Source organism: Montipora foliosa, unplaced genomic scaffold (genome assembly GCF_036669935.1).
Source record: "Montipora foliosa isolate CH-2021 unplaced genomic scaffold, ASM3666993v2 scaffold_400, whole genome shotgun sequence".
Lineage (NCBI taxonomy): Eukaryota > Metazoa > Cnidaria > Anthozoa > Scleractinia > Acroporidae > Montipora > Montipora foliosa.
In genome coordinates this window covers 72,767-77,500 of record NW_027179702.1, presented here as the reverse complement: position 1 = coordinate 77,500, position 4,734 = coordinate 72,767, and positions in this window count along the sequence as shown.

The following is a 4,734-nucleotide window of genomic DNA, read 5'->3' as shown; positions in this document are numbered from 1 at the left end:
GACTTCTGGGTGACCCCTTAAATGGTCTTAATGACCCCTGACTTGAAAAAATTGCCTGGAACGCTGCACGTACCACAGGCTACCCAGTGTATGCTCACGGAGCGTCTAGTTATTTCTAAACAGCACGTGTAATACCTACCTGCTACATAGTAGAACCTGTGCAACTGGCTACCTTAATAGACAGGGTCTAACTATAAAAGCCTCAGTTAGTCGTTTAAGGTTCACTTGGCAGTTTGTCTTCTATAGTAAAATCGACTAGCTGTTTGCAATTTGTCAAAGTTTTTCCCCTCCCTCCCTTTGGAGATGGGTTGGACATATCGCTTTGCTGTCATTAAAATTGGGTCACTCCTGCGTGGTGTGGTTAAGTCTGCGCAGCAACTTCACTCAAGCATGTTGGCTCGTTTGCCTTTGTACCGTGACATTGCTCACTAACCAATACTCTTGTCCGATCCAGTACGTCCTGTTTACCAGTCAGCTCGTAGTGCTGGGGAGATAAGTGAGGTTGTTCTATGTCACGCAAGCTGGAAGTCGCATAGGCTAGCCAGCCGCAAGGCAGTGTTCCCGTCAAAAAACGCCAATACGCCTGTTGTCTCATTCTATTGCGCCTTGCGTTTAAAAGCTAATTATGCATGTTGATACCAAGGAACACCGTTCAGAGAGTTTGCGTTCACATTTCTATCTTTATTTCTCGAGAGTTTCAGTACACGAAGCGAAATAAGAATGACAGGCCAAGTGACCCACATTACAGTATTCTATCTTTTCTCCTGCCCTTACCATTCCGGAAACGAAACATTATTTTTGTTTTTTAAAATAGTTTCTTGTTAAAAGTCTGGTCCACCGCATGGCATATTGCTGGTAAGTTCAACCTTTGCAGGAACATAACCTAGAAAAATCCTGGTTCATATCCCATTGATCCTGGTAAAACTACGGTCAAGGTGATGTTTTAGTGTATGGCTCAAATGCTTGTAGTGAATGTGCAGCTATGTCACTTGTGCTATTATATAATTATGACAGGAAATTAATTACTTCCCTGTAATTATCAGTTATAAATGTAGGAAATGAACTATACACTGCCTTATCAAGCTTATCGAGAAAAACATATTTCATGTTAACAGAATTACCTGCAGAAGTCATAGCCTTCAACTCAAATTTTCAGATTCAATACAGCCCAAGTCATACTGGTAATGTACTTGGAAGTGGCACAACAGATTTTGCTTACTGTATGTCTTTGATAGGTACTTTCCAAAATTTGGTTACAGAGAATTATAATTCTTTTATTTTTTTTTTCTCAATGCGTGAGTTGGCTTAATTCAATAAATCCTGCAATCTGATTGGTTCCGGGAGAGGGCGGAATTTTCTCATCCGGCCTGCTCACGGCAGACGGAATCCTAGCCTTGATTGAGTGAGCTTGTTTGATGGCCTTAAATTTCCTTTTTTTTTTGGACACCGACTACGTTTACATACAGAGGTTATTTTTCATTAGGCAAGAGGCTTGGAAATTCAAATAAAAAATATTTCTCTTTGAAAGATTCAGTTTGTAAGTCGCTTTAATACTGCATTCGCTATCAAGCGCGGTGCGAGTCAACAATTAAAACAAGTGATTTCAGAGGGGGTGGGAGAGAGATAGGAAAAAAATTAATGAGTTATTTAACAGCAAAGGGTCGGTCCTTATAGCAAAAAACTGTGACATCGGTCTTGAAAAAGCTGGCCGAGAAGGCCTTGGTTACAGTTTTTCCCTATATGGACCTCCCAAATGGCAAGTAACATATTTATTTTGAAAATTGGGTGCATATTACTATGAGTATTTAAACTGCAACAAATGGCATATTTTAAATATTTGATTCTCGCGTTATGGATTCATTTGGCATGGCCATCCTCAAGGAAGTTGTGTACTTCTGAAGGTATTTTCAAGTTTCGAGATATAGTGCACATCTGCACGTGTCGCGCACGTGACAAAGTTACCTTTACGTGCACCAATGCACGAACGTTTGGTCACCTTGGAAAGATGCTTTCACATCTCACCATCGTTTCTCTTTCATTTTTTTCTGCAAAAGATGTTTTGATGAGTCATTTCGTTTCATCTTAAACCGTTCAATTAGCGTTTCCTACACAGTCGAACATTATGAGAATCGCAATGTAAGGCCAATGTGAGAAGGACAAACTTCTCTCTTTTCTTTTCTTCAGTGCTAAATTAACCATACACCACTGTACTTTTGCAGGCCCGAGTATAGGCTACCTGTAGCCTCTTGTTTACTTGAAAGCATCATTTAGCATATTGCCGCATGGGCGTAACCAGGATTTTTCAAAGGGGGGGGGGGGAGGGGGGTCACACTGTGTCAAACAGAGGGTACTCGCGTTTTCGCAACCTGAATATTGTAAGTTGTTCGTGTAAAAAAAAGGCTTACAAAGGGGGGTCACGGGCACCCCAGGACCCACCCCCCTAGCTACGCCCTTGTGCCGATCTCTACAAAGAGCGATAAATTGCAAAAGCTCACTAAATGCACCGTTCGTGGTCCTGAAATAGGAAAGGAAGAAAACATACACTTTGCAGTGTCTCTGCGAATTCGCAAGCAAACAGAAAGAACAATTAATTTCACGATAAAAAGAGCTGGTAGTCATTAAACCTCTAAGAAAGAACAAAGCGCGACAGTCCCAAAGGACGTCTATTGTTATCGCTATTGTTTTCTTGAGACAAAGGAGCGTATGCATAATGAAGTAGAGACCTGTGCGGAAATCTTGCCCACGGTTTTTTTTTTTTTTTACAATCAGCAAAATACAATTCACAGATTTACAAATCAAAACACTTGAATTGACTAACAGTTAGTTAACACCTCCAAAATATGTCACTCGAGAAACCTATGCCAATTTTTAACAAAAGCAGTTTGGGTATTTGTCATGACCAAAATATATTTTTCCACTCTTAATTTTTCATAAACAAAATTAAGATAGTCTTTATATTTTCCTCAAGCGCATTACTATAAAGAAAGTACTTCCTGATAAGGATTAAGTGGTTGAGGATTGAAGAAGACGACCACCCGTTCAGCACACCATATACAATTTCTTTTTCGGAAAGAGCGGATATTTTTTCGGAATGGGGAGAGTTATACCAATTGAAATACAAAAATTTGGTTTTATCAACTCCGGTGATAATGTAAATTGGCCACCGTACAGAGATTAAAAAAGCTGACGTTTCGAGCGTTAGCCCCTCGTCAGAGCGAATCCAAGAGAAACCTATGCCATTTTTTTAACAAAGACTGACGAAGGGCTAACGCTCGAAACGTCAGCTTTTGTAATCTCTGTGCGGTGGCCAATTTACATTATCAACTCCGTTGATAAAACCAAATTTTTGTATACTACTTCTCCACCGACGCAGCACCACAGTTTCTTTAGAAACTACCCCCTTTATACCAATTGATAAATTCGCACCAAAACTATCTGGCGACCACGCATGAGCACAATAGATGCATTGTAGTTTGCTCAGTACTGGTGCAATACTGGTGCAATAAGGACAATACGGATTTGGTTTTTTATTTTATTTTATATAAAATGTTGCTTGTATACAGAAGGTTATGGATTATTCCCAACGAGTCAGGCCTTCTGAAGACAGAAGGACTGGCGAGGCGGCAGATTATAGAGCCGCGAGAAGATTTTTATACGGACGAAATCTCAGAAGCGCTTCAAATTTGAGTGTAATGTAAACCAAAAGCTGTAATACACCTTATTCCAAACTGGCCGCCATTTGTATGTTTTTATTCAAATAAGCCCTTGATGCCTCGTTCTTAAGCTTAAAATTCAAAAGAATATTTTATCTTGAACGAGACAACAAGGGCCAATTTGTATCCGCATAAATCAGCAGCCATTTTGGAATAAGGTGTATGTAGACCAAAGCGATGAAATGTTGACCGTAGCGATAGCCAATGAGAGTGCCGCCCGAGTACGCAGCGTGATGTTTGCAGCCGCCAGGCGCCAAGCCTCGCTCGTTGGCACTTTAGTGACAGCTATAACTAGTTTTATATTGAAACATAGATAACTTTATTTCTCTTGTTATCTGAAAGGGAAGAGAATAAATGCGTTTTTGTTCTTGTGAATCGAACCCGAGTTCAATTAGTCGTTTTTCTGCAGTGGGAGGGGGATACTGTTGTCGGTATCTCAGTATGTTGTGAACAGTTTTACATGTAAGTTTGTCTATCTTGTTTATCTTCGGAAACACGACATTGATCTTTTTTTTTCAGGCTGACCTTCAAGGGACTTTGTATGGCTGAAATCAAACTATAGTATTGCAGGAAGTTACATTTAATGTTGAATTTTTTTAAGAAGTCTTTAAATGAAAATTAAACCGGTTTTTTCCGTATTTACCAAGTCGGCAAGTGTTTGAATTCCGTTTTGACTCCAAGTTCGGAAAAAAACGGACCACAGTTGTCGATGTCGATAAGAGTACAGACAACGCTGAACTTCTTTCGATTTGTTTTTTGCTACAATATTCAACGCCAAAGAAAGAGCAAACGTTGTCTATAACTTTCACGCAATATGATTGCTTTATTTCCCAAAATGAGCCTTCCTGATTGGCTATTATATTGCGTGACAAATGGCCGCGAGCATGATGCGAACAGCGTTGTCTAGGCTCTTATGTTAGGCTCTGTTTGTACTGAGGTTGTCGGCGGATATTGAATATTTATTTCATTTCCTTCAAATGCCATACACATTTTCAGTGGAACACTTGCTGGGATTTTAAAG